Source organism: Brassica rapa, unplaced genomic scaffold (assembly GCF_000309985.2).
Source record: "Brassica rapa cultivar Chiifu-401-42 unplaced genomic scaffold, CAAS_Brap_v3.01 Scaffold0979, whole genome shotgun sequence".
Classification (NCBI taxonomy): domain Eukaryota; kingdom Viridiplantae; phylum Streptophyta; class Magnoliopsida; order Brassicales; family Brassicaceae; genus Brassica; species Brassica rapa.
In genome coordinates this window covers 25,001-35,000 of record NW_022610915.1, presented here as the reverse complement: position 1 = coordinate 35,000, position 10,000 = coordinate 25,001, and positions in this window count along the sequence as shown.

The following is a 10,000-nucleotide window of genomic DNA, read 5'->3' as shown; positions in this document are numbered from 1 at the left end:
AGCGACCGAGCTTGACTGAGCTCGGTCGCTACGTAGCGACCGAGCGGGACGATCGCACGGTCGCTACGTAGCGACCGAGCTTTTGCTCGAGCTCGGTCGCTACGTAGTGACCGAGCTGTGTGCATGCTTGGTCGCCGCGTATCGATCGAGCTGGGCTTGTCCGCGGTCTGGTTTCCATACTCGAGCTTGTCCGCGGCCGATTTGGATACATGTCTGTTGCCTTCGGACAATCGGTATTTAGTGGTTCGATTGAGATTTGGACGATATTTTACTGCAAGGCTGTTCGTAAAGATATCTTTACGAAGATTACTTTTCGTAAAAACGGTTATGCTGATTTTTACGGACTTTCAGACATTGATTCCATCGTGACCGATTTTGACCCCAACAGTTAGCCCCCCAGCTCATTAGAATCATGAGCTTCTAGCGTGAGGTTCTAGCGAGTGGCTTTAGGCAAGTTAGGTGAGTTAGGCGGAATTAATGGTTGAAAAGGTCTGTGGTAAGTGATCTTCTCGCTCTCCTAAAAGTAGAAAACGCGATAAGATTGGGGCTGCGCCTTATGATGGCTGCCTACGTAACCTTGTTGAAGGGATCAAGCCTTTCGTAGTTCGTCTTGGAGTTAAGGTTCTTATGACTAGTTTTCCAGTAGGACCTTTATGGTCTAGTTTTTATGTAGCGGTTATAAAGCGTGTTGCTGCCGATGGCGTTTTGTATGGGTGTAGAGGGAAGACTACGCGTTGTCGTCTCGTAATCTAACTCTGTGTGAATTGCCATATCCATAATCTGTTTCGAGAGTTTCCGGCAGTGTGTAAACTTGCGGGATTTTTCTGAAGACGTTCGAATATTGGCATAGAGACAAATTTTGGGATCTCGTATCAGGGTGTTTGATACTATGCCTAGAGATGTTAGAGACCAGTGCGCTGGGTTTAGGGCAAGACCTAGGTTTACTTTCGGTTTAAGGATTGTGCGGTGACTGGCCGGCTATCATTTTTCCTGTTGCGATTTCTTCCTGATTCGTATCGATTTAAAGTCCGCGATAGGTTCTCGGCTTATACGACTTGTTTGATACGAATCGAGCATCTCTCCGGAAACCGGAAGTGCTAGACCAAAATTTCGGATTTCTTTTATAGCGCTATTATCCTTGTGTCGGATGTAAGAGAGTCATCTTCTACGAGATGGCTAAGTCTGTTTAGGACGTTTAAGAGTTTGTTGTGATCAGCAACAAACTTAATGGTAAAAATTACTATTTTGAGTCTTCGTGAAGAATATGTTTTGAGAAGATGTTAGTGCGTATGACTGTCTGGTCTTCCATGAAGGTGTATTTATCGAGGAAGGAAATTTCGTCGAAGAACTAATCTTCAGGCGTCCGCGACGTCTCGCGATGCTGAAGATTTGTTATTCTTTCGTATGCCACGTTTCGTGCTTGAAATGTTCGCGTGCTTTGAAGATATTTCGCGATGTTGCGAGGGTTTAGTATTAGCCCTGTGTTTGAGAAACGTTCTGGTTTGACTATGAATGTTCGCAGCCAAAAATTGTTGTTCCTGCTCGGATGCTAATAGCTTTATTTGCGATCGAGGAATTATGACTGAGGTGTCGTGTAAATTTGTCCATGGGAACAAGCGTTTTCCTTCATGGTTCTTTGTGAAGAGTTGGCCTTCCGAGATGTATTTCGTGCATTTTTTAGGATGTTTCGTATAGCTCTAGAAGCTTTGTTACGAATTTTTCCTTACATGCCGCGTATTATGGTTAAAACGTTGCGGGCTTAAAGTGAATTGTGGAGCGTATTGAACTTGGTCAATTTTCGAAAAGTTTAGGTTTTCTGTTAACCGTTTGGTTGTTATGACTTAGTTTCGTTACGAAGAATTTATCATATGATTTCCGACTGTGGGCTACACGATAATTTATCATATCATATAACCGATTTTACGAAGGTTGTAAATCAGTGATATGTAAACATATGTCAAAGTAGCATTGTTTCTGCGGGTTCTACGAGAAATGTTCCCGCTGTGATTTTGATCTTAGATGAAAGTTGCTTGGAGTTACTCATGGAGTATTACCGAAGTTTATTTCAATACGATCTAGTCGCGGAACGCTTTTCATAGGTTTTTCGAGAGGATTCTCATGACACATTCGTTTCTTGAACGAATTGGTCAACCAGAAGTGGTTCTAGCTAACCATCGGGAGGAAAATGCTCCTTTTAATGTGCACGATGCTACATATATTCTCGAGTTTTCTTCGTCGCAAATGTTTTCGATGCTTTTCCGTTACTTACTTGGTACAACGGAAACTGAAAGAAATGCTTTGGTGATTGAAGATTTCTCGTAGAAATTTTTAAAACGAAACTGGCTTTCTGAAGCCGGAAAAAGCTTCAATACTTTGGCTAATCGTCGAGTTTTAGTTTGATATTTGTACAAGTTTTCTGTACGCATGATTGCGACAAGAAATGATGTATAGTTTTTGAGATTATGTTCATGATCGTCTGGATATGTTGCTAGCGTTTAGACGAATATTAAGATTGTCGTTTGCCTATTCTTGACGATTTGCAGAAGTTTTTTGAAGTTTGGGAGTAAACGAGTATAGTATACGTACCTACTCCCTTTTTTTTACGAAAGAAAAAATGGTTGAACCGATACTTTGAAGGGTTGTGTACGTTTCCTCTCCTGATATTTGGAATGATCGATAATTCGGGACGATTTATAGACGACGCTTGGACTGTGATTTGGTTGTTTCCACGTTGACGACTTGGGATATGTCGGTTCCGAGAAAATTGCCAAAAACGAATCGGTTTTAAGACGACGTTCATGTCTCTAACTTTTTCTCTCTTTAGGAAGCGAGCTTGATATGCGTGGCGATCGTTTCTCGACTTTCGGAGAGTTTAGATCGGTTTGCAAGATCTGGATGAACAATTATGGAACAATATATCGAGACAGGAAAAATTGCTTAAAACTTAGTTCGCTAGACTATCCGCCTAGGTTTTACGTTCCCTAAAGTTCTATGGCAGCCTCAAAGTAATTTCCTACGAAAATTCCGAGTCTGATTTCAAAAATTTCAAGTCGGAAATACCTTAGTTCTCTCGAAGATGCAGTTTTGTCTCTTCTCAGTTTTGCGTGCTCATTTCCGTTTCCTATTCTCGTGTATGTTCGCCATTTCCGATATTGGTGTTTATCCTTTGAAACTTGACATTTATCTTCCGAACTTGACTGTTATCTTCTCCTTAAGATAAGACGTCGATTTTTGTAAAAAGGTTCAACGTAATCGTATAGTTAAGGTGGCTAAGGTGTTAAGTTAACCATTGCCGTTTTATACGATTAATCTGAATCCATGCGAGAAAATAGGTCTTTGCGGTTTTTTTTTTATATCGTAAAGTCTCAATGGTAACTTCAATCGAGGCAAAACAAGAGACGTTTCGATCGAGATTCAAAAGTGAACGCAAAGATAGAGGTAGGGTGAGCAGAAACAAGTCAAGGAGTTTAAGATGAGGTTTAGTTGTTTTTGTCGTAAAATCTCAACAGAAACTCCGATTATGACGAAACGAAAAGCGTTTCGATGAGAATTCAAAGGAGAACGCAAAGGAGGACCCCTTTGAGGCCTGACATGTCGCTATAGCGAGTGAGGATGTCATCTCGGTCGCCATAGCGAGTGGAAGGGAGCCGAGGCGAGTCCCACTTGTTTTCGTCGTAAAATCTCAACGGAAACTCCGATTGAGACGAAACGAAAAGCGTTTCGAAGAGGATTCAAAGGAGAACGCAAAGGAGGAACCCTTTGGGGACTTACAGGTCGCTATGTAGCGAGTGGAGAGTTGGCTTGAGCTCGGTCGCTACGTAGCGACCGAGCAGTGTGTGCGTGCTTGGTCGCCGCGTATCGATCGAGCTTGGCTTGTCCGCGGTCTGATTTCCATACTCGAGCTTGTCCGCGGCCGATTTGGATACATGTCTGTTGCCTTCGGACAATCGGTATTTAGTGGTTCGATTGAGATTTGGACGATATTTTACTGCAAGGCTGTTCGTAAAGATATCTTTACGAAGATTACTTTTCGTAAAAACGGTTATGCTGATTTTTACGGACTTTCAGACATTGATTACGTCGTGACCGATTTTGACCCTGTGGGAACCGAAATTCGCACTGTCGATTTCCGTTTAAATAAGGAAACTAAGAAAACCCTAGTTTCCCAGAGGACCCGGATATCTGTTAATTACCACACGTCAAGCAATCAGAACACGAGAATAACAACGATAAAAATAAGAAATCGAAAAGAGAGCAAAGTAGATCTTATTCCAAATCTGCGTATGAGCGTTACAACAAGGTATAAGCCTGGGCTCGAGAGCTGTCGGCGAGATTCCTAGTTCTAGCAACCCTAAGACGGCTAAACCTAATTGAGTCGCAGCTCGAAATAACAAAAACGGAAAGTTGCCTAAATTGCTCTAAGTGCTAAGTTTGCTCTGAAAAAGTTCTCTCCCTCTGCTCCTCGCCTAGGACTCCTTATATACTAGCTCCAAGGTCGGTTTACGTTTTTACTCTTCTGCCCTTAAGCCGTCATAGCAAAAAATGGAGATATTCCATTTTTCCCGATCTTCACAATTATCTTCAAAACTTCCGTATTTATCCGCGGAAACTTGACATTTATCCTTCCTCGTGGGCCAAGCGTGAACCATGTTGTGGTTCACGGGCTTTTGATTAGGAAAAATCGTAGGATGGGCCTCGAGTCGTGTTTTAGGTCCCTTTGGGCCGTCTTCCGACTCGACACGTTTACTACGAGTTTTCCGCGGTTTAGGATCCGCGAAGTTTGATCGATGAATTAGAATAGCGGGAAACATGGATTGATCTTGCTACGGTCTTCGGGAGATAGTATCCGAAGGTTTGACGAGAATGCAAGGACTGGTGTCGTATCGACGTTTGGAAAGGTTCAATCGCTGCACCGCGACCGAACTTTGGCTCGAGCCCGGTCGCTACGTAGCGACCGAGCGGGAGGAGCGCTCGGTCGCTACGTAACGACCGAGCTTTGGCTTGAGCTCGGTCGCTACGTAGGGACCGAGCGGGACGATCGCTCGGTCGCTACGTAGCGACCGAGCGTTGGCTCGAGCTCGGTCGCTACGTAGCGACCGAACGGGACGATCGCTCGGTCGCTACGGAGCGACCGAGCTTGGCTGAGCTCGGTCGCTACGTAGCGACCGAGCGGGACGATCGCTCGGTCGCTACGTAGCGACCGAGCTTTGGCTCGAGCTCGGTCGCTACGTAGCGACCGAACTTGGCTCGGGTTTGGTTTGAATCCCAAAGGATACTTCTTCGTAAAAACCTCGTATAGGTTATTTTTACGAAAATTACATCCCTTCTTTTACTAACTCTTTCGGAAATACGATCTCCGAGGATTTTCGGATGGTAATTCCGTCGTAACCGTTTTTGACCCCAACAGTTAGCCCCCCAGCCCGTTAGGATCATGCATCGTAGGATCCTAGCGTGCGGTTAGGCATGTTTGGCAAGTTAGGCGTGATGGGTGGAATTAATATCCGAAAGTCCGAGCTTGAATAGTAAATCCTCATGTCTTATAAGAAGAGAGGTAACTTGTTCCATAATTTTTTCACTTTCTTGTTTTTCTCTAAGATCTTTCAAAAACTTTCTATCTTTCTTTCCACCCTTTTCCTCTATTCTCTCAAGAGAAGTGCAAAGATGTCGAGCAAGAAAAAGATTGCGAAAAAAGGGTCTTCGTCCGCGAGCCCTTACGAAGAGCTCGTCGTTCCGAAGATGGAGTTCGTGCCTCACTCGGTGCATCCTGCCGAGAACGAGGCATGGTGGGTTGCTCATTATGGCTCGTTGACCCCTCCCAAGGAGAAGCCATTCCCGATCCTGGTCCATCGTGGAGTCGAGGAAGAGGATGCAAGCAGGACTACCGACGAGTTTCTCGCGACGATGCGGTCGTTCTACCACATCCCGGATGCCGTGGAGTTCCGGGTTCCCTGCCGCGGGGAATGTGCTAACAACCCCCCGGAGGGTTACTTTACTTGTTATGAGGCGTTCATAGTGCGTTGTCGCCTCTGGTTCCCCATACCCGAAATTCTCGTCCGAGTGTTGGACCGTTTCGAAGTTGCGATAAGTCAGTTGACACCCCTTGCCATTCAACATCTTATTGGGATCTTGGTCCTAAGCTATGAGCATGGCCTTTCCCTCTCCGTCGATCATTATGAAGCGCTTTTGAGGCTTCAACTTGTCACGGATTCGGATAAGCATAGGTTTGTCCCTCTTTTCGATGATTTCTTTGCTGGGCTGCCATCGGGTTTTGATGCTCCTCCTCCTACGAAAGAATCGGCGAGGCCGAGAGTCGTTGCGGAAGGATCTCGCATCATCAATGGGGTTAGTTTTTTTTTTTTATTATCCTATGTATGGATTTGTAACACGCCCATCGAATTTGCAGGGCCTGAGCTTGCTGGGCTCGGCCATCGAGGCGGGTCATAGAGAAGCCATGGTCTACCGTTTTAAAGCGGAGAAAGCGGAGCGGGATCTTGCTCGCGTGCAAGGCGAGATGCTGGAGCGAGAGGCACAGCTTACTTGCGATCATGCGCGGGCTGTTCGTAGAGCGGAGAGGAAAGGCAAAAGAGAAATCGTTGAGGTGATGAAGACTCGCGCATCTCAGTTCCAGGTTGAATACGAGAACCTTAAGAATGCCTTTACCTCGGTGGGCGACTTTTGCGAGTGCCGTGGTTCGGTCGGAAGTCTTTGGCGGACGCAAGCCGACGACTATGTGTTTGAAGAGGAGATGAGCTTGATGAAGAGTGGGATGAGTGACCGTGCCCACGCTGAGGCGCTTATCCCTCCGATCGACGAGAGGATTCAAGGGTTCTGGGATTCCATCCCGGTTTCTCCTGATACCGTGGAGGTCCCGATTGATTTTCACGATGGTGGCGAGGAAGTGGATCGTCCTGCGGATGCGTTTGGTGCTTCGTTGTCCGGGGACTTCGACTTTGGAGTATGAGGGGTGGATCAGTTATCCTTGTTTTCGGCCGAATGTGGCCCTTTGAATTTGGATTTCGTTTAGGCCAAGATGGCCGTATTTGTATTTCCGGGACTGGCCGTTGGTGGCTTTGAATCCCTTGCCGCTTTACGCGGTTTATTTATATGATAAATGTTTTGTTTCGAGTTTTTCCTGAGTAGGGTTGAAGTAAATACGAGTTGTCGTCTCGTATGTAGTTCTAATTAGACGTTCAATCTGTTGGTTCGTTCGTGATTTTCGTAAAAATTTATCTTTCTTTACGATTTTCGAGAGCATTGAGATATGAACGGAGAGGCATGGTTTATGATCTCGTATCTTTTAGATATCATGCCTTGAGATGTTTGAGACCAGAGCGTTGGGTTTAGGGCAAGACCTAGGTTTACTTTCGGTTAAGGTTTGTGCGGTGACTAGCCGGCTATCGTTTTTCCTGTTGCGATTTCTTCCAGACTCGCACCGGTTTAAAGTCCGCGATATGTTCTCGGCTTATATGACTTGTATGGTACGAATCGAGCATCTTCTCAGAATCAACTGGAAGTGCTAAACCAAAATTTTGGATTTTTGTTGTAGCGCGCTTTCGTCCTTTGTGCTGGACGTTTTTTAAAGATCAAAAGAGTGATCGGATTGCGTTTGTTTAAGACGGCTGGCGTGTTCGTCGGGGCCAATCGACGAACGGGGTGTAAGGTTTTTGGTGGTCGCGTTTGGACAATTTGTTTAGCATTGTCCTCGAATTTTAACTTTTTGCGACGTCTCGCAGTTATTTTCGAGGATTATGCATGTATTTTTGCGTGTTTGAAAGGTGATAATCTTTATGATTTTTGGGCCGGATGAGGCCGCAGACGAGCGTAAACTGAAGCGTAGGCGTTTTCGATAAAAAGACAGTGTGTATTGTAAAATTTTTTTTGTTTCTAAAAACTTGATTACAATAATGGCGATTTGTGGGAGTATACGAGTATACGCACCCACTCCCCCCCCCCCTTTTTAGAGAGGGGGATCGCTGAACTCGTCTTTCGACAAGCTGCCTACGTACCCCTTTCGAGGATCAAGCCATCTCGTAGTTCTGTTTCATGCCGCGAGTGTTCTTACTCGGCGGTTGGTGCCGCGATGTCCGCCTTGACCGTGTCGATCGTGGCTGGGTCGACGCTATTTTCCGGATGTTCCGGTTGAGTTGTCGCGTGGGCTTCGGATTTATGTCGAGCTTCGACGTCCGATGCGTTTGCGTTGACAGATGATTTTACTTCGTCCTTGTGCGGGGCGCTTTTGGCCGAAGATCGAGCTATCTTTGCGCGTTTGCCGTTTGCGGAAGCCGTGATTTGCCTTAACTTATGCTCCGCGAGAAAGCATAGTCGCGACTGTTTTTGGCATCCCCAGATGGCCGCGACTCCGCTCGGTGTTGGGAACTTGAGACCCAGGTGGTAAGTTGACGGAACTGCCTGCATGGCGTTGAGCCACGGGTTTCCCATGATCACATTGTAGATAGCGGGATGGTCGACTACCGCGAATTTGACGATTTTCGTGATCTCCTTGGCCATGACTGGCAATTGGATCGATCCGAGAGTCATCGACACTTCGCCTGAAAAACCCGTGAGTGGTTTTGGCGTTGGAATTACTTCTCCGAGTTCGATACTCATCCGCTTGAGAGTGTCGCGGAAGATTACGTTGACCGTGCTTCCCGTATCGACGAGTACCCTTCCGACTTCTAAATCTCGTATGACGAGATCTATGACGAGCGGGTCGCAGTGAGGTTGGTCGATACCGCCGGCTTCTTCCTCTGTGAAGGTGATCGAGCAACTTTGGCCGTCTCGAGGAGGAGACCATGTAGGCCAATTTGCGCTTGATTCTGCCTTCCGTTGGTAAGCCTTGATGGCCGACACGGTATCGCCGCAGTATTGAGATCCTCCGATGATCATATTGACTCTGCGACGATTGTTATCGTTTCCTTTGTCATCCGGCCTCCTACCGCGTTTATCCCCGGGTTGGTTTCGTTGAGGGGATTTTTCAGCGGGCGGATTTCTGTCCGTTTTTGGGGGCCGATCAGAATTGAGGATGAGATCCTTGACGCTAGTTACCTCCGAAAGCTCTCCAGCGAGTAGCTTCGCGGCCAGTCTTGCTCCCAAGACTTTGCAATTGGTCGTGGAGTGTCCTCGGGATTGGTGGAACTCGCAGAAGGTGTTCTCGTCGTATCCTTGATTGCGAGTCCATGTGTTGCCCGTGGTCCGGCCTTGATCCGAATTGATCGCATAGTTATGCGCCCCTTGGAGATCTTCCCCCTCGTGATGGACGTACTTGTCGTTACGAGAGTTCTTCTTTTTCCCCTTCGGATCCGCGTCTTTCGAGGATGGTCTTGCCGGCTTATGTTTTTGCGATAAGACTTTAGTTTCTTCCTCGACTATGATGTAGTCCGTTGCTTTGTGGAGGGCGTCCTGGATCGTTCGCGGTTTGTCGAGAGTTATCCATTTTCTGAATTTCGACTTGTACCAGAGCGTCTTTCTCAGCGCGTCGATGGCCACTTTGTCGCTTATCCCGCTGACCCTGGACATTATCAGCTTGAACCGACTGATAAACTCGCGGAGGGGTTCGTCTTCCCGCTGGGAGAGACTCCAGAGGTCAACATCGGAGGTTTCCCTGTCTATGAATACGAAGTACTGTTTGAGGAATTCCGATGCGAGCTGTCGAAAACTCCCGATGGTGTTGCGACGAAGGCGTGCGAACCATTCGAGTGCTGCTCCTTCAAGATTTTCGACAAACAAGCGGCAATAGCCGGCATCCTTTTCGCCGTCCTTCAGTCTTGCTCTTCCCATCGCGATATGGAAAGCCTGAAGGTGCGCTTTCGGATCGGCCGTACCATCGTACTTTGGTACTTTGATTTTTCCCGGGTCGGACACCCTCATGTCCGAAATGCGGCTGGTAAAGGGGGTCTTTCGAGCTCCTTCCAGCAGTCGATCGATCTCGGGGGCAGCACTAGTAGCATGATGGATTTGAGACTTTACGGCTCTCACTTCTGCCGCAGTCTTAGTGATGTAG